This window comes from Lichenostomus cassidix, chromosome 10 (assembly GCF_008360975.1).
Source record: "Lichenostomus cassidix isolate B80296 chromosome 10, HeHo_3.0, whole genome shotgun sequence".
Classification (NCBI taxonomy): domain Eukaryota; kingdom Metazoa; phylum Chordata; class Aves; order Passeriformes; family Meliphagidae; genus Lichenostomus; species Lichenostomus cassidix.
Window position 1 is genome coordinate 6446343 of NC_139491.1, and position 20427 is coordinate 6466769.

General features: G+C 42.7%; 1 protein-coding gene across 11 annotated transcripts in view; it reads left to right on the forward strand.

Annotated features, from left to right (window-relative positions):
- AKAP13 (A-kinase anchoring protein 13) overlaps positions 1 to 20427 on the forward strand; it is a 201322-nt gene that overhangs the window by 115901 nt on the left and 64994 nt on the right. The gene's annotated exons all lie outside the window — the stretch shown is intronic.

Below are 20427 nucleotides of genomic sequence, written 5' to 3' on the forward strand. Positions count from 1 at the left end.
GATTGAGGCACATTTATGTTTTCTCAGCCGGTGGCAGAGAGATTGAGCCAAGAGGTTCCTCGTGGGGCAAAGTTGTACCAAGAGTTGTGTATGATTTGACAAAAGCCATGTCCTGGAATGCCCCTGGGGTTGGTGATGCTGTGTGGGAGCCAGCAGCACCTTCAAGGTGTCTGCACCCTGGGGTGGTCCTGGAGAGTCTCTCCATCCTTTCCCCTGCTTGGTGTTTGCAGGGAGGTTTTGGCAGAAGGGGCCATGGCTGTAGTTGATATTGGTGTGTGCACAGAGTCCCAGACCTAAAGGCATCATGGGCTTGGAGTGTTAGTTCCTTAGCTGGAAGAAAAATGAGTAATTGGAGGATTTACAGGCATCAAATGCAGGGGAAAGTCCATATTCCTCATATCGGTGAAATAATATAAAAAGTTCATGCCAGGAATCTGGAATCCACTGGTATTGTATTCTATTACTTGTGCTTTGCTGTACTTAAGGACTGTCTGTGATGTAAAAAAAAAAGGTGGATATTTAGCACAAATTCTGCTTTTTCCATAGCTGTGTTTTTTTTGGTCTTACCTTTCCTAGCTGAATTTACATTTGTTCCTATATTTCATGTGTGGTTTCTTACAAAAAGTGTTTTGTAAATGGTAAATTGATGGCAGCCTGTGCCAGAGCACGTTTCCTTTGAGCACCTGTGTTTGTGTCTTCCCCTACCATTATGAAGCTGTTAAAAGAGAAAATACTGTGGGGATGAGTTCACACTGCAGGGTGGAGCTCCAAAACTCTTTGCTCATCATGCAGTAAAACTCTTGGAGCAGAACAGTCTTGCCAAAGCTTGTAATAAAATCAGGTTTGTTATGTTTTTAACAAGTTAAGGCTTAATTTCTGTAGCTGTTCACTTGGTGAGTTAGTTAGGGACTAGAGAAAATAACTTTCCGAGCTAAAATTTGTGCTTTATGATACAGGAGTCTCCCATTATTGGAATGTGTGAGTGTAAAGATGCTACTGAATTATTTTTTACTGACCCTTTATTAATGATAATTTTCCTTACCAATACTTAAAAATCTCTTAGTGAAGTAAAAAATCTTTAGAAAATGCAAATTAGGACACTGCCTTTTCCTTTCAAACAGGGATAAAAGAAAAAAAACTTACTGAATTTGGTTTCCATTTTGCATGTTTGGGCATTTTGGTTTTTGTGTGTGTGCTTTCTCCTCTTCTTCCTCTCCCTCCCTCCCTGTCAAACACCTCTTTAGAAATCTGGCTTTTCCGAGGCAGGAATGGGAGTGCCAGGGGAATGGAAAGTTTGCTGCAGGACTGACAGGGTTTCCTGTTGCTACGTTCAACAGAAACAAAATAACAACTGCACTATATTAAGGTCACTTAAAAAAAAAAAACCAAAAAGGAGTGGAAGCTTAAAAATAGAGCTTAATTCACACGTGTGGGCTGGTGAGAGCCATGGCTCATTGTGCATCTTCTGCCACGTCCTGACTCTGCTTTATTTAGTGCTGCCTCTGTTTGTAGCCAGAAGTCCTTCAGGTGCTCATTGGCTTCTCATTACAGAGATATTTTGTGGTTAGTAAAGGTGGTTTTCTTCGCTTGTTGCGAGTAGAAGTGTTGTTGCCTGTCCCTGGTCTGGAGCTGCAGGTATTTTGCAGCCTCACTGATGTTGTTTTGGGTTTTGGGAATTGTTGTTAACTCCTGTTTTATGGGTGAGAAATTTGCACAAGGTGGGAAGTTTTTCATATGCACAAGTTACTTAAAAAAATGTCTTGGAGTCTAAAAATTTCAATTTCTTGTATAGCTCGGTCAGGCTGAAGGACAGTAGCTTGAGTACTCTGGAGAGAGGAGGAAAACTCTTTCTTCTAAGCTGGGTTCTGAAGAATGAAAAATCATGAAGAACTTTCAGAATTAGCTGGATCTGTGATGCCAGTGTTACATGTGTGAGATCTTACACTTTCCCTTGTGGTCGTTTCAGAATACTCTTGTGCATGTCATGGAAAAGCTGCTGCTGAAAAATGTTTAGGAAAGTAATGGTCTTGTAAGGTTATAAGCACTGAAGATAAAATAATAGAAAAATATTTTCTCCAATTAAAATGAGTTTTTTCATTTTCTTTTTCTTAAATTTCCAGAATGTTTTCTCAGAAACTGTATCTGTTCAGCTATAAAACTCAGTAAGCAGAACTTCCCAGGCCCCTTTCATGGTGGGCAATGGGTGTTCATCCTAACAGAGACTCTCCTGGTCCTTATCTTCCTGCTTAGTTTGGGAATCTTGAGTAGAGCTGGGACAATTGCTTGATATGATCTATTAACATGAGACTTTAGTGTTTTTAAAATTGAGTAATTCTTAACTCTGATGAGAAATTTGGTTTGGCTTCTTCATGCTGCAATATTAAAATTATTTAAAATGGAGGCTGGTGGTTCCAGCATCATAAAAGCAAAGCAACAGTTTGAAATGAACTGTACCCTGATATGTTTCTCTTGTGCTGATCCCAGAAACTGGTTGTGATTCATTATTTGCTGAATCTTTTGTCTACACGTGGCAGGATGGATAAGGTTGCACTGCTGGGTTCATCTGACGGCTTTGGTTGTCTGAGCCTGTGACTGAGAAATTGTAGCTGGCTGACCTCAGGAACAGAGTTCACTGGGAAATAGCCTTCCCATTGAATTTATTAATTTTATTAGTTAGTTCCTATTGAATTGAATGCATCCTACCTTTACCAAAGGAATTAGTTTTTAATTAATGACTGTTTTCAGAAGCTGCAGGGAATGAAGCTTGGAAAAGTCTTGCACTGTCATCCTTCCACTGATCCAAGTAGTGCAGTAACATGTGATATATCAGCAAGGTCACTTCCTGGGGGGGAAATTGAAATATTTTCAGTCAGGATTTGGAAGATGGAGGTGTGTTTATAACACTCAGATGACATCAGGTTGGGAGGGATTGCAGGCACTTGGGAGAGCAGGGTCAGGGTTCAGAGTGACCTTAAGAAACTGGAGAGCACATCCAGATAAGAGATAAAAGCAGACAGAGTGCTGCATTTGCAAAGGAGAAGGCAAAATGCACATTTACCAGGTTTAAGCTGGAGAGGGATAGCTAAAATAACACTGAGGATTTTTAGTGGATTATAAATGAATTAACCACAAGAGCTGTTGCAAAAGAGACAAATCTTGTTTTGAGTTACATTTGAAGGAGTGTCCTCCATAAGGTGTGGGAGGTGACTTACTCATGTGTGGCACTGTGGAGCCATCATCAGTGCCATCAACTCCTCTTTGGGGTGCTCTGCTCAGAGGAGGACACAGGCAGATTGGAAAGTGTCCAGAAGGAAACAATGAGAAGAGATTAAGAAATGTGAGAAGGGATTGAAAGAACTAAATTTATTCAGTGCTACAAAAAGAAAACCATTGTGCAATCCAGCAGTCTGCCAACATGTAATAGTGGTTATTAAAGTCCCAGATTTCCATGGCAGTTTAATTTACTGATTTGCTAATTTGCCAGGATGATTTAGGCTGAATGTTGTGAAAACATCCTGTTATCATCCCAAAACTGTTGCAAGACCACCTAGGGAGGCTAGGAACCTCCTTCCCTGGGAGTTGTTACAGATAAGAGAGGTGATGCTGTGGCGACAGAGCCTCAGGTCTGTTGTTGCCCATTGGTTTTGGTTTGTAGCCCCCAGGTTTGTGCTTTGCTGAACAGGGAGAAGAGCAAGAAGCTGCTTGGCCAGACTCTGGCAGGGTGAGCAAAGGAAGGGGACTGGGATGGTAGGACTGTGGGAGATGAAAGTGGGAAGAAAGGGATGGACTGAACAGGGTGGAAAAGAGCTTATGGGAGAGAGTATAGACCCACATGGCATTGAAATGAGTTGGGATGGACAGTAGGTGCAAAGAGTCCAGAGATTTTTCTTTCCCCTCAACTGTAGTCTCTCATGTTTCTCGTCTTGGAGTCAGCAGATAAATGGAAAAAATTCTGGCCAAGGAGTACAGTGTCACCCACCTCCTGTGGCAGGTGCTGAGGAGAGTCTGGTGCTGATGCCAGTTGATGGTCAGATCAAGTGGTAGAAAAATGCTTCATGGCCCAAAACTACAGAACCTCATTCGTGACCCAAGACAAGGGGTTGTTACAGTTCTCCAGGCTCTCACTTATTTTCTTAGGATTTAACTATTTTAACAACTGCTCATTGTGAGGACCTGACAAAATTCAGGTTGTCTGTGTGCTCTGAAGTCCTTTTTGTCCAACTGCATGTGTGTACATATGTACATACTATGGGATGGCAGTTGCAAATCCCTTTTTTCCAAAGAGCCTGCAGAATATCATGGGAATCTCCTCAACAGCATGGGCAATTTCAGAGCAAGTGGCTGAAGTGCTGGAAACAAATCAGAGCTGGGTCTGGTGGTGGAAATCAGATCCTTAACAATAGGCTATGTTCTCACCCTGCCTCTTTAGAATCACTTGTGTAACTCTCTCTTTGTAAATGTTGCCCTGTAACTACAGCAAACATGGAAAAACTGAGCCAAAAGGGAGCCTGCTCTAAGCCTGGCATTAATGCTGGAGGGTGACACACACTTACCCATCGGGTCAAGGCTTTGGGCTAGTCATCTGCCAGGACCTTTTTCACACCCACCAGCATCCTGTGTCTGCCCCGGGTGCTCAGAGCAGAGGCTTTGAGCTCTGGGAGGAAATTGTGTCAGATGGGCAGCCCTGAGTGAATTCATCACTGTGCAGGACACATCAGCCAGGGTTTGGCCAGCTGCTCTGGGCATCGCTGCACAAGCTGCAGGGAGAGAGAATAAAAGCCAGGGAAAGGAAAAGAAAAAGAAATTCAAACCAGGCTGGGGTTCTTGTTTGGCCTGTACCGTTACTCATGCCTTGAAGGCATTTACACAACTATTGTGGCAGGGTTTTTTGTCCTGCACTGAATTTCTCTGGGTGCTGCAGTGCCAATGCCTTTTTATCCCAAACGCTGATTATCCTCAGCTCGAGACAGTAGTTTCCAAGCTCAGTCACAGGATTCACGGATGTTAGGGAGGGAGGCAGGGATGTGGACACAGAGCCAAATCCCCAGCTCAGCACAGGGATGCTGCTCCAAGGTCTGGCTTGGGGCAGATGAAGCCCCTGCAGTGGGCTTGTGCCAGCCCTGGCCATCTCTGGATATGGTGAGTTCATTCTCCTCCCCTACACCTTCCCCTTCAGCCACTGTTCTCCAGAGGCAAAGATTGCTGTGTGATACTCTGCTTTCTCATCATTTCCTCATTTTCTCTAGCAAAACATCTGGCTCTGCCATCCTCCCAGTAGCAGCTGCAGAGGAAGTTTATCCCTCTGGTTTTTCACACACATTGTTAAAAGCATCAAGATCTACCTGCAATTTTATTTTTTCCCTCTGCAGATGCTGTTGCCTCGAAGGCAGAGTTGTGTGTATATTCTTGCTGTACTTTTGAGATGGTTTAGATTATAGACAACTGTTTAATAACTAAAGTTCTTCTGCAGTGCTCACTTATGGCTTGCTTTAGACAAAGGGGTTCACTCATAAATTATTTTACATCAGTAGCTTTCAGAGGCCCTTTTTAGGATCAGGACTCCATTGTTTTACAAGTGTGTAAAATACAGATCTAACAGATTTCAAGTGTAGAAAATCCTGAGTGTGGAGTTCTCTTCCAGTGGCTTGATACATTCATTTTTTATGCAATCATGAAAGTATGGATCCATACTTACCATAAAATAATGGATGTTAAAGACTGTTTCTGTAGCAAAGGAATGCTGGCATTGAATATTGCACCTTAAGAAGAAAAATGCTGTGATGTTTTTGAATGGTCCAATCTCCTTTATCCTATGGGTTCTTGTATTTGTGTTTGAAATATCTTAAAAGTTTTGTGGTGTAGCTGTTGTACAGTAGACATGGTTACTGCACACTGAATTCCTGGTCTAAATATAGAGGAAACTAGGATGATAACATGGGAGACCAAATGTGGACTTTTGATGGAGGCTGCATTATTATGACAGATGGGTACTTTGGGGCATCAGATCGCTGGGTTTTTATCCTTCTGAAGGAACTTACCTAGCTTTATTCTGATCTTTTGGAAGCCAGAGTTGGCCCCTTACAGTGTAGACAGACCACCATTTATGCTTTTCTGTAGACTTACGTTCTTGCAGTTCATTGGAAGTTACACCATCATAGAGGAAAACCTTATAAATACAAGGCATATATTTTTAATTATATTCCCATATATTTGTTTTGGGGTTTTGTGAGTAGACATGGGACAGATGGGAACAGCTACCTGAGAGATGAACAGGAACTCTTGGCTACTGATCAAGCAAGCTCTAGCAATATCCAGGCATGGCATTTCTGTCTTTAACTTCCAGTAAAGGATGAAAAGAATGATGTGAGTAAAAAGATAAGAAGTACTGTTAAACTTTATCCATGGAAACACGGAATCGAAATGCAGGTAGCCTCGTGGCCCTTTCACAGATTTCCCTTTTAGTTATTGTTCTCAGCTTTTTCCCACCTGTTTCAGGTTGTCTGCCTTCCCTTATTATTTTATTTTCATGCAAAGGTGGAAACTTGTTTTTTTTCCTCCAGCATCTCTGCTGTTTCTGCTTGGTGTCTGTTTCTGCTCAGTGTTACATACACATCCTGGTGTGGCCCAGGGTGACTCAGCTGGGTTGCAGAATGTTTCTGGGCTCAGACTGCTGTTAAAACATCAGATGAGATAAAAGCCTGGGTGATAACTAAATGTTTGCCTTTTCATGCAGCATCCTCACACTGAGCAGACCAACAGCCCTCTGGCTTGGCAGGGACGTCTTTGCAGTAGTGAAGGACAGACTGGTGACACTGGACAGGTCTTTTGGCTTGGGACTGTGAAGCAAGAATAGATGGTTAATGTTGCAGGGGATGATTAAAATATCTTAGTCTACCCAGAAGGACTGTGTGATTTGGTATCCAAGCATGGGATACCTAAAATAAAAGTATGGGAGGGAGTGGGTTTGGCTGAGCCAAGGCAGCTGCAAGTCAGAATTAAAACCCCCAGGGACAGAGCATTGCCTTGGGGTTGTGCTTGGCTGTGGGCAGTTGTAGCTGTCCTTGCTGTCATAATACCAAATTAATTGAAACTTGCAAGCAGAGGAGACTTTTCAATTTTGGTAGAAGACTTTTGTCATAAATTATGCCAAAGAAGAGGTGATGTCTCCAAATGACAGGTATAAAGCATGGACAAGAGTGGCTTTTTTATTGGGACCCAGAGCAGGCAGATCCAAAAGATAAGAGTTTCTTCTCAGAGCTGCTTTACCTCCTTTCCATTGCCAGTTTGGTTTTTTACTGCTGTGGTCTGTGTTTTGGACTTCTGCTTTGGAATAACCTCAGCACGGAGGCTGTAACAAGAATGTAAAAGGAGTTTTGCAATGGTTTAATGAAATATACTTGATCAGCTGTATAGGAATTAGCAGATGGGAGCAAATTCTAAACCAGGCTTTCTTTTGCACTTGGTCTCTTGCAGCTAATAAAGTTCTTCTCCTTCCACTTCTCTTTCTGCTTCACTTATGTATTACATTTATGCCTAAATAAGCATGTACTTAATGTGGCAAACTTTCTAAATTTTCTCTTGAGCAGCAGTGAACTTAACTGCTCCCTTCCTTCTTACTTTGTTTATCATCTTAGTGCCAGTGATATACTTGGTGAAAATGAAGGCAGTAGCTGTGCCCAAGAGACTAATACAAAAAACAGAGCAAATATTTCTGGATTACCTTGTTTGCTTTCTCTTCTGTTTGTGGAGTTTGAAACAGAGGAATTGTTGCTATTTTGTGTTAAAGCTGAGTTCTGCTGTTCTCCTTTCAGATCTGCAGAAGGTCTGATGCTTGGCTTATGGTTTCCTCAGCCTGGTCAGATATTACTTCTCCCTAAAGACTTTGCCCTGATACCATTACAGCCACTCAATAGTTGTTTCTCCTTATTTTTGCACTTACTATGCCCTTCAGTTTGGAGACATATTCTTACCTGCATCTTTATCCAACACCACGTGCCTCTCTCTCTCCTGGAACATTTCCATTTTCCCCACTGGAACACCAATACTGAGTTTGCAGGTTCTGTGAGGCTGGGTCTGCCTGTTTCTGGCTGTGCTCTCCCTCCTCATGTGTCCTTCCAGCTGCTGAGATAAGAGGCAGGAACGTGAAGCCTTGAAGCCTCGCCCTGACTTGCTCATTAGTCTGAGCCCTGGTACTGAGTCTGCTTAGCATCAAGTGACTTGTTTTTCTTCTGTCTGAGACTCTGCTTACCTCCATAAATCACAAAAAGATCATAATCCTGACTTACTTGACACTGAACTTTTGCTTGGTTTCTTAACACAGCTGGACATATCAAATGCCTGAAAGTGGTTGGGAGGAATATTTCCAAAATACACATTTTCAAAGGCTGGAGGTGCAGTTCTCTGAAACATTAGTTTCAATCTGAGATCTTGTGTTTAGGAGTGTGGAAATCTCTTCTGCCCCTCCGAAATAATGCAGATCATACTGATTCTTACCAAAAGCATGGAGAGGAATGGGCTGTTAAAATCTACTGAGATTAAAGAAGGGTTTTTTGGTGTTTTGTTCTTGGTGTTTTTACTTTTAATTCACTGACTGTAACAAGGTGAGGAAATGCTTACTGACCTGCTTGCCCAGGAGGAGGTACAGAAGTTTTAGCTTCAAATGCCTGCATGCCAGGGTTAAAACAGAGCAGTAATGTACCTTATTGAGCTTTTTAAAAGAGAGGGAAGGTTGCTTACATCATGTCCAGATATTCCTACCTGCAGATGACCAAAGAGAGGCATCACTGTAAAGATTGGGGTCCTATAGTCTCACAAAAGGAAGGGATGAGAGAAAGTCCTTTCCTCCCTGCAGCATGGGCTGAAACAGGTATTACAGCATTTTGCAAATTCTGGGGTTTAACATGTTTTGAGGAGACCTGGAGAGGCATCTCAAAATGCTTTTTTTGTTCACAGCTGTATATTTGGGGGACAGTGTTTGATTTTTCTTGCCTAGCCTTGTTTATTTCTTGTTTTCTGTCTTTGAGGAAGCTGAGGTCTGCTTCGTATGCCATAAACGATGCAAAAAGCCCCCAGAAGACTGTAGATGGATCCTCTGCCTTTGTTATAAATCTATGTATATAGACTAAATAAATAGCTTCTTTCTGGGCTTAAAATCCTTACAGTGCACCAGACAACAAAAATTTGCATCTTGGAGTAGCTCCGAGAATTCTTTAATGCTGAAATATCTCCTCTGCTTGCAAACCTGGGGCTCTCCCTCCTCTTGATAAGCAGTTTTTGTTTAAACTGGGGGTTTTTTATGACTGTCCTTTTGGGAGAGCATTGGCACAACCAACAGAGAGCTCTAGGAGCGCATGGCAGGGGAATAAGAAGTTTGGAGGTAAGATTAAACAAGTCTTCTCTGTTAAAAAGAGCAAGGGGGAAAAATCAGTGTGTGGGGTATTGGCTTTCTCTGCCTCTTGACAGTTTAAATGCACACTGAAAAAGATTGGAGCTCTTTAAAAGCTTTATAAGTTGTTTTCTTCTCTTTCAAGAAAACAGAATTTAAATAGAAACATTTGTTTCAACTAGCAGCTGAATTAAATGTTGAAAATAGGATCTTTTGGTTGAAGTTGTTGGGGGTTTTTTTGGTTAGGTAATCATTATATTCACAAGAAAAGTACATTCTGTTTTCATGCAAGCCTCACTGCGAGCAGTGTGTGTTCTCTGTCTGGGAAGTCACACTGTGTGAAGCACCAAATACCTTTTGGCAGGTTGGCTCTTAAAATACATTGTGTGTTATCTTTAACGGAGGATGTTGGCAGATGTCTGGATCCTGGCAGTGAAATAGCAGGAGGGGGAGGCAAGACAAACCTGGGGTTTATTGGGGATTGCTGTTGGAAGTGGCAATGGGAGCAGGGAGATGGGCAGTGGAGTGTGTTTTAGTCCCTTGGACAACACAGAAAAGGGGTATTTTAAGCCACTATTTAGGTGAGATAACACAGGTGCCCTTTTGGGAGATGTATTCCTTTATTTCTTGTCTGAAGCTGGTGAGCAAGACCTGACTGGGGGGATATTCAGGATATTCAGCCTTTCTTCCCCAAAACTCCCAGTGCAGGGGATAAACAAGGTGCTGACTGCAGCTGCTAAAAAGAGACCAAAGTGAGGAAAGGAGCCCAATTTTTGTTTTCTTCCAGTCTCACCAACTGGCCTAGCCAAAAAACAAGCATAAAATAACAACAGCTGTTGAAAAAAGTCTAAGTTGTGTGCCTGTGTCAACAGATGTTTCCATAAGCCATTGATTTTTAGGTTGGCCTAGCTTAAATACAGTATGAGGGTGAAAAGAGTCAGAAAGGTAGAACCTATCTAGGAGATGTTTCTCTGCCTTGGAGAACTTCAAAAGCTGACATAGAAGCCATAAACAAAGTTGCACCAAAATATATAGTGGCTTTTTGTTTAAATTGTGAAAATATTTTGCTTTCAGTAGCTTTCAGATCTTTTGCTGGGTATTTTTTCTTGTACGTCTGCATTAAATAAACCCATTTAACAAAACCCGATCCTCTTATAAACATGGAATAATGACAATATCCCACATATGGGTTTCATTAATTTTTGCATGTTTTGAAGTTGCCTTTTTTTTTCTCCGAAAGGCAAACTTAAGAAACAGAAGAGACTAGTGCTACATAATAGCCAAAAAATACTAGCTGAGGAATAATAACTAGGAACAGTTAAATTGTTTAACTGTTGCATAACAGGAAGGATTTTTTTTTTTTTTTCTAAAGAGGAGGATGCTGCATAATCCGCATTCCTCCTAGTTGCTGTTACTGGTTTGCTTTGATTGAACTGGCATCAGTTCTGCTGGTTATCTGCAAGCTTTAGTGCTCCTGAGTCTTGTAAATGTTTTGGATTTTAGCCTGAAGAGAAAGCTTCAGAACGTTTTCCCCTTTCTTCCTAAGAAAACAAAACCAACCCTTTCCTTGTAGTCACTGGCAAGAAGTCTCAGATGCTCCATTTTCCTTATCTGCAGCACAGCAATTTGCAGCTCCTGGGACAGTCTGAATCAGAAGAATAACTCAGGGAAATTGCAAAAAAAAAAAAAAAAAGCTGATTTTTGGACCTGTTTATCATCATCCATTAGCTTAAATGTATTTATCTGTTGAATAAAGCTATTGAATACATGGAAATGCAGGAGCAGTGGCAGGTGGGGAATGAGAGGAGGGAGCACAAAAAACCAGCAACTGAAGCTTTCCTAAAACACCTGTATTGGTCTGACATTCCCAGAGACATTCCCTACCTTTAACTGAATGGAGAGGCAAAAGAGCAGGGCTTGGGATCCATTATTCCAGTTAGGAATGATCCTTGCAACAACAAATGTTGCTGCAGAGGAATCTTTGAAAAGCTGATTGAGATGTGGGATATGTTAGTTTATAACCTTAGAATAAATATTTTATTATTTTTCTGGAGCAGCATCAACTGTTGAGAAAATTCCTCACTAATGGTGATGCTTCCACATATCTGACTGCTAATTATACATGTTTTATGCCCTGAAATTCCTTTAAAAATATTTTCTAAAATTAGGCTATAGGGGAGAACATACTTAGCATGAATTGATGTAGCACTTCTTAATGAAGGCTTTGTGGATCTCATGAATCCTTTCCCTTGTATATACATCTTTAGTCCAGAGGGATGAAAGTGGGGTAAAAATGGATAAAACCAGGTTTTATTTCCACAGGGTCAACATTCTCTCCTGGGCTCTTGAGCTGTAAAGACATGTTTGTTTAATATTCTTTACAGAGGACTACCAGGGAAACGGATAAAACAGTGAGCAAAGGAATACTCCTGTGGTCCTAAAGCAGACCTCCCAGGCAGGAGCTGGATTCCAAATGCCTCCTCTCAGAGTTTGCGTTGGATTTTATTTCAAGTTTCCAAACGCATGGAGAGAGGGCACAAAAATATTGGTTGGATGCTGGTGTAGGCAGGAGGGTGAGCTGGAGTGTCTGCTATTGCTGGGAGAGGGGCTTGGCTGCACTCAGAGCAGCTCAGTTACCCATCAGGGCCGAGATCCTCCTTCCCACAAAGCACACAGGAAAATTGGAAGGGCAGAACAAATGCCACAGTGTCTTCAATCCGCTGCCTTCAGCAGCAGCCAAGCAAAAGGCTGACCTGGGAAATATGATGGGTGCCTTGTACAGTGCTCTGCTTTCCCACCACTTCCCCTCCCTGATTTGCAATTACAAGATGAAAGAAAAGATAACTTTTTCCCTTTTGACAGAGTGCCTGGCCAGGACAATGCACTGGGTCGTGTGGGCTTCCTAAGGGCTGAGTCCTAGGGACTTCAGTTAAAAAGGGAAAGAAGAAAAAAAAAAGAAGGGAAGCTGAATCATTTTCTGGCATGATTTATTCATTTGAATGACCCGTCTCTGTTTTTCAGTTAGATTACAGTGCCTTAAACTGTAGGCATGAAAGAATGGTAAAAGTTGAATAATTTCCTCAGTTCAAGATGTGTCATTTTTATATTGTCCATTAATTTCACTCACTCATGCCATACGTCATTTCTGTTGGGCTTTATCCGCCAATTCATCTACATAATCTGCTACCCTGTCTCTGTTTTTAGCTGAAGACATAATTCTTCAGATAGAGCCATCCAGCAGACATCTCATGGCACTGATCTCATGTTAGGCTGAGGCATCCTGGAGTGGCTCAGGCGATGTCTGCCTGCTCCTGTGCCCTGCAGACAGCAGTGGGGGTCATTTCAGGGTACTGGCATGTTTTTCCTGCACTCAGGAAATTTCAGGTGCTTTATTTTCCTTCACACAAACTAATTTTTAACCTCATATAGTCTTTCTGGAATATGTTGTTACGGGGAAACAGAACATATGATTTTAGTTGTGTAAATCAATACTTTTTCATAACCTATATCCCAATCATGTCAGAATGGGCTTTTTTTATTATGGATGATATAAAAATGAAAATCTCCTTTGATTTTTGTATTTGTGAACTTCATAGGTAATGAAACATCTCCTTTTTCTTGCATTTGAGACAAATGCAATGATCTCTTCCTTAACTCCTCTCTGGGACAAGTTACTAGACATTGCTTGACTGGGCTTGAGCAGGCCTTCCAGTATTTGGGGGATGGTCTGTGCAAACCACTTTCAAGTGACTTGTATAATGTTGGTTTGAAAACTCCTACAAATGCAATTCACTATTTTAAATACTTTTATTTATATAATTATCCTTCCAGATACCAGAAGTTGTAATCCTGCCTTTAGAGTGGAATCACAGTAATTAGCAAAGATTATCACTAATTGTGTGCATGTGAAATTTACATGTTTATTGCCATCAACTTAAAAACATAAAGGAATACATAAGCAAAGCTATTGTGACCAACTTTAGTGTTGGATGAGATCAGAGAAATGAACATAATTTCTTCAGCAACAGCTTCAGTCTGGGCTGGGCCAGCTGAGAAGTCAAAGCACTATCTCCCATCCACATCTTGGTTGCAAATTGTGTTATTCTTTACAAAACTCCCCATTTTTTTGGTGTTTGACCCAATCTGTAGGTCCTTAGACCCCATGCCCTGGTGGGAAGGATGTGTCTGAGTGTGGGAGCAGCTGACAGGAGGACACAGGGGACCTGCAGCTGATTTGTTGCTGCAGCTCATACCTCAGGTGCTCCTTGACAGCCTGTTTTGGGACTGTTCCCAATTTACCCACTCATGTTTTCCCTTCCCTATTTTCAGGATGTTGGAATTCACAGAGCAAAGCAACATGTCCAGCGCTTGACAGCAGAAGTATTTCTCTCAACTCCCATAACATGCTAAATAAATATCTGTGGCATGGTCCAAGATCCCACAGCACTTCAGCCAGCCAGACATCCCAACTGCGGTTATTTTTGGTAAAGGAAGAAGTAGATCTTGCAAAGTGATGTAAAGTCAGCTGAGGGGTTGCTAATCTCTTGTGTGGGTTGTGTTTCTCCTGCAGCCATTTGGGAGCAGTGAGATGGGCAGTTGACTTCCTCTGGAAGGATGTTCAGGCATGCACTGTGGCCGACCAAAGCTTCGGCATTTTTCTGAAGGTTATTTGGACAATAGAAATTCCTGGAAAATGTACACTGAGTCTCTGAGAAGTATTAGAAAAGGGAAGGTCAGGAAGTGGCTGAAGGTCTCTCAAGGTGTTTTTGTGTTTTCTCAAAGCACACATTTCATGTATCCGTGTGTCTGACAGCTTTCCAAGCCCTCCTCATTCCCCCATGGCTCTTTGGCTGTTTGTTAGACAGTTCTGTCTGTGAGCTCTAACACAGGCTGCAGCTGGACAGTGCGTTGTTTGGATCTTGAATTCAGCTCAGTCGTGTTGGCCCAAAGTGTTGCTCTGTGAAGAAATGCCTCTCTCCAGACCTTTGCGTGAAAATATGACTTAAATAGGGAAGTTTTGGGAGAGTCAAGGATGCCCAGGCTGGGGAATACAACTTGTGTTGGTGTTGTGGATGATTTGTCCCAAGGATTAAATTTAACTAATGAATATTGAGGTCTGCTCTCACGTGGATGCTGACCTTCCTCCCAGACATGATGGATGTGCTCTCCCTTCCAGATTGGATGTGCTCCTCTTACAGGCTTTGCAGCATTAGAGTACAGATTTCCTTTGCCTTATTTAGTTTTAGGAAGAAAGAGGTTTGTTTTGTCTATCCTTGCAAGTGCCAGAAATGTAAAATTTTAAAAACCCTTTCCAAAAAGCTGCTTTCTTTTAAGAAAAGAGCAATTGAAATTGTAATTCTTCTCTCTTACTGTCTGATGAATTTATTATCACCTCATTTTAGTGCCCAGAAGTGGGTTATGCCTCGCTTTAAAAACAGGGAGAATTTTTTCTTTTCATCTGCTGCTCCATTAGTTCCTATCAGAGCCACGGTTAAAAAGTTAATACGCCTGAGTATTTCTGCAGATTGCATCATTGCAGTGTTTCATAACGATATGGCAAAAGTAATTTGAAACAGATAACAATAGTTCAGTCTGTTTCAGGATAACCATGATTTCCTTGTCATTAAGAGGTCTGTTAGCGGGTGGAGGAGGAGGAGGAGTTTTATCTGGATGAGTTACAGATCATATGGTGTGATCAATGCCCTTTTTTTTTTTTTCTTTTTTTCCTTCCCCCTCTTTTCCTTCCCTTGAAATCCACAGCTCTGGACTTGGGTTTGGATATGAAATGATTGGATAGTTTCAAACTCCTGTCTGCACAAAGGGGCTCAGAGCTTCCAGATGTTTTCAATAAGGAGCCCAGAACTGTCGCATCAGCAGCCGGTGGCCGGGGCTGCTGTTCATGTCTGCTCCATTTTGAGCAACTCGCCAAAAAAAAGAGAATTATTTACTCATTACAGTAGGGTTTCTTTAATTTAATCTTTATCTTCTGATTGTCTGTTTCATTGTGTTTCAGAGCATAAATACTATATGCTGTCTAAACAACTTGTATGGCATTCAAGGACTGCCTTAAATAGCTGGACAAAAGAGACTGGAAAGCTTTGTTCTGCTCTGTCCGGGCTGAGTTGTGTTCTGCGTCTGCCTGACGTGCCTGTGTGGATGGCAGGCTGTGTGCAAGGCAAGATTTCTAGCCTGGAACAATGCAGCAAAAGCCCCACCTAATGTGGGAAGAGAGGGATGGTCTCCCAAGAGAGAGTGTGTCTGGCACATTATCTTCTATTTGTTTATATTATGTTTTTCCCCGCCTTCAACAGTAGAGTCTGGAAATGAAGATGAGATGGACTTTGGGTGTCTGTAGTCATCCCTGGCCTCCTGATCTTGGCTGTGAGTCAGGAACATAACCACAGAAAAAAACTCTTGGAACAAATTAGGGATTTGGAGGCTTTAAAAAGAAAAAGACAAGGGAGAGAAGGGGTTATTTTTTCTTGGTTTATTTGTGTTGGTTCTTTCCCTCTATGGCTGAAGGTGTAGGGGAGTCAAGGAGTTCAATGGTCAACCTTTACTAGATCAGCACACATAATTATGGAGGAAGGCAGGTCATCATCTTGGTTCCCAAGCAGGGCATGGACATGCACCAAGTCCTGGCATATGCACCAATCCTGTGACACATCCTGTGCCCAGAGTCACCCAGCCTGGCACTGCTCTGGTAACTTCCCCGGCTGGCTCTCTCCACCTTCCTGCACCTTCCACCTGAGCTTCCTGTTCCCTGCTGAGCCACAAAAGACTGTTTGAACCCGTGCTGCATCTCTGTGGAAGATGCACTGTCACAGTTAGTGATGCTCCCTTGGCAATCTCCTCTGCATGGTGGGCACTGCTAGAGCCCTGCAGCTGGACATCTCTTTCTGGTTGCCAGAGGAACTCTGGGGATCAAAGGTGAAGTGCTTTAAATGGAGTGTCTGAGCAGAGCTGTGCAGTTGTTGTTTGAACAAATCTTGGCTGGGTGTACCAGCAGTTGCAATTAAATTGATTTGAAAACAAATTTATCTGCTATATCAGTTGAAAAAAAAAAAAAAGGTGCTCCATAATGAAACTTTAGAGCATCATTAAGGCACTGTAACTGTTGCAAGTTCCTACACCTGAACTACATTCACATGCTTTGTTTATGGGTTCCTGTCTTGTAAATTTAGATTTGAGGAAATCCCTGCCTTTTACGGTAGTGTTTGAAGGGCTGGAATGCTGTCACAGCCATTTCTGATTCCTCATCTCAATGGGCACATGATTGCTGGGATTCATTACTTGTGGAGAAAACTGGTGGCTCCAGAAAGTCCCCAAAGTACGACCACATTGTGTGTGTCCTCATACTGAAAGCAGAAGCTCTGCTCGTTGTTGGAGAGAACAGAGTCATTGGCTGAGACCTTGAGCCAGGGATTGTAGCTGTAAGACAGCCTTGTAGAGGAATCCTCCTCAGTTCAGCTGGTGGTGTGGTGGAGATGAAGCTTTGGGATGTGAGGGAGAGACTGGAGCGTAAGGAAAGTGTGGGGAAACACCTGGCACTGAGTAGGTAAGAGTGTCCCTGTGTCCCTCACCGGGAGCAGCTCATCTGCTGTGAGTCCCAGCCTCCTCCAGCACCTGAGGACATGCTCAGGTGTGATGTCCAAGCCATACTTGGTGTTGGGGCTGGCCACTCTGTCACCAAGCTCTCAGGAAAAAATGCCCTTGGCTTGCTTTCTGAACCTGCTAAATCTGGAGGGTAGCTGTGCTTTTGTGTAATACAACTGTAAAATTAGGGGTGTCACACCCAGGAGCTCACAATAGTGCATGGTGGTTCTGTAAACTCCCATTTTTCGGTGTTTTGTGAGCAGGCTCTGAGAGGAGTCAGTTCCTGTGTTACTCACAGGCTGTGGTGCAGTGTGTTTGGACAATCAGAAGACTGGGTAGCACTGGGAGGAGAAAAGCTGGAGTGCTTGCTTGCAGCAGATGCGTTTAGATCTCTTCTGGAAGACTCATCTTGCGTTCAAATGTCGAGCACTCGCATTTTATCCGTTCCAGTAGGCTGCAGCGCTTGATTCACCTTTGCCAGAGTTTGAGCTGGTGGCTACAAATCTCCTTACACAACCAGGGTACCGAGACCACCCTACAGGACTGAATGAAAAGACCTACGACCCCCTAACTAAGCTCTGGGAGTGGAGCAAATCCCAGCAGCAGGAGGTGGGCTAGTTGTCCCGGCACTGCCGAGGGTGGCTTTTGGAGATCGGCAATTAAACCTTGGCTTGAGAAGTGCTGTTTCCAATTCTGCCTTTCCTGCTTTGCAACATGGAATTAAAATTTGCTGCATTTTCAGCTTTTCTATCTAGCGAAGCAGCAAGTTCTGGTCGCCACAAACTCCCAGCCACCGAAAACCCCGCTTCCCCTTTTCTTTTCTCTCTTTTTTTTTTTTTTTCCTTTCATTTTGAACCGCCCCCATTCCCTTTTGAATCGGTGAATGAGAGAATGTCTAAAGCCAGGGAAGTATGGAAAGATTTCATCCCTGGAGAGGTCAGGGTGGGGTGGAAAGCGGAGGGGGCTGCAAGGGGGCAGTTTGAAAACAGGAAACCATGTGGCAGTGAGCATGCAGGGCCCAGCTGATGTGAATGAGCTATTGAGAGCACAGAGACTCGGGCTGGCCCCGGCATAAGAAAGATGAAAAACTTTAGGGTTGGGGTTTTTTTTTCCCCCAAGGAAAAAAGCTCTGCCTTTCAGGCTAAAATAGAAGAGGGAAGATTGTATTTTCTGGACAACAAGTTGCTGAGATCTTTGCTCTGTGTTGCAGAAAAAACCAAGAATAAAGTAAATGACTGATTTCCCCTTTTTATTTTCTTTTTTGGTTTTTGTTCCATGTGCACTGATTAAATCATAAGTTTCCATTCCTGGTTTAGGAAAGCATTAACCTTGAAACTGTCTTTCATTCACCTGGCCTGGGGGAGTAGGAAGAGTCTTTTTACCTCTCAAAAAACATGTCCCTTTGCTCTCAGTCTCCTTTTGGACTGAGCAAACACACCAAGTGCCTGCAGCCAGAGGTGGAAGAGGTTGGCAAAGAAAAGCTGCTGCTTTTTCTTCCACCCCCTCTCCCTCCTCTTTTTTTTTTTTTTCCTCTCTCTGAATCATGCTCCCACAACTGCAAAGTAAATTTGAAAGCTGGGAGAACACTGGTGCAGGACTAAATAGGCAAGCAGTGACGTCCCAGCCCAAATCAGGAGGGAGTGGCTTTATTTCATTATTTTCTTTCCTTTTGCCCAGTGCTGTCATTAGAAATTTAAACTTAAGGCAAACTCGAGCCCTCCTGCCTGGTGAAGAGTGAACTGACTCGGAAGGAGGAAAGTATTTTTTTTTGTTGTTTCTTTCAGTGCATGAGGGTGTGAAAAACAAAACACTTTGGTGACAGTTTTTGCGTTGGATACGGTGATTGGTTTTTTTTTTTGTTTTTGTTTTTTTCCTGAATTAGACCCGTGGTGGCTGAGCCTACCTTCTGTCTTTCCGCTCGGAGCGTCAGTGTTCCTGCTGCACACATCTGGCTTTTGTTCTCTTTTCGGGCAGGATTTTCATTCTGGTGCTTTTTGGATATCAAAGTTGTCTGGAAAACATTTTTTTTTTAATTTTTATTATTATTACTATAACAGGAAGACTGATACCATTCTTAGCAGTCACAAAAAAAGAATAATCCTATATGTATAAAGCTGTCTTCAAATATCTTTTGTTTGCTATAAGTTCCTGCATTGCCTGTATAAGCAAATCTGTTCCAAGAAGACTTTTATCAGCCGGGCGCAGCGCTGGGATTTTCTTTTTCCTGTTCAGAAGCTCGGGCAGGCTGTGCTGAGACACGGGGACTCCTCTGAGCACGGATGTGAGAGCTCTGGGGCCGTGGTCAGCCCAGGGTTCATGGTGGGCTCTGCTCCTCTGCTCTCAGCTCTTTGGACAAAATGTACGAGCGCCACAAGAGGCGATACAGCCTCTGCGACATTTCCAAGGTGGACAGGACTGTAGATGTTGTGTTGTTAAAGGTATGATGTTTGTATACATTTATTTGTGGGTTCCTTTCCTTACCTCTGGGGGATTGCTCTGTTCTTTGTTGTTTCCTCAGTGGGATGGTGCAGAGGGGAGGGACAGGTGGAAGAGCTCTTGCCCTTCAGCATGGAGATGGTTTTGAGTGTTATCGAACCATTTCACAGCAAATATTATCTCTGCAACTAGACAATCTCTTGTGGCATGCACTCTTTGGGAGAGCCTCCTGGCCATCTTCTCTGCCCTCTGCCCTTAAACAGTCCCTGGTTTGAAATTCCAGGTGGGTTTTCTGTGTGAGAGGCAAAGGGTTTCCATTTCCAGTGCTTGCTTTTGCGGTTGAAAGGCACATTCTCCCCGAAGGATGCATTCTGCCAAAAAAAGGCATGGTTGATCCTCCTTTGCCTCTGTTTTTTGTTTGTGTTAGAAGGGCTGCTGTCAGTCTTGTTGTTTGGGTGTGAGTTTAGTCTGAGGATGGGTTGGAGCAAGAATCAGGAGTGGTTCTTGGCTAATTGTCCCAGTGTGTTCCTCCTCTAATCTAAAATTAGCAAGTGCTCCACCAAATGGCACAATGGCAGTCTGGGAATGTCCTGTCTCTGTAACAGCTTTGTGGAGCTTCAGCAGTTTTCTTGGCAGAGTGGATGGAAATAGGAGAGAAGCTAGAGGGACTGCAAAACACAGCCCAACTCAGAGATCTTAACTCCTGGAACAGCATTTCCTTTCCCTCTCCCTTTTTCTATTTTCTCTTCTTAGCTGAAGCAGTGGGATTTTGCATGATCATATGGCTTCCTTTTTTATGATTTTTGGTTCATGCTCTTGTTTCCAAGACAAGAATATATAACTAATTAATTTTCAGTTAATTCTTGTTCTACTTTATCTGCACTAAAATAGACCTAGCTCTTGTTAACTGGCTTTGTTTATGAATGAAACTTTTTTCCTTTAATTTATTGGGTTTTGGTGGCACAAATAGCTGTAAGTTGTTTTCTCTACCAGTTCAATTTTTTGGAGTA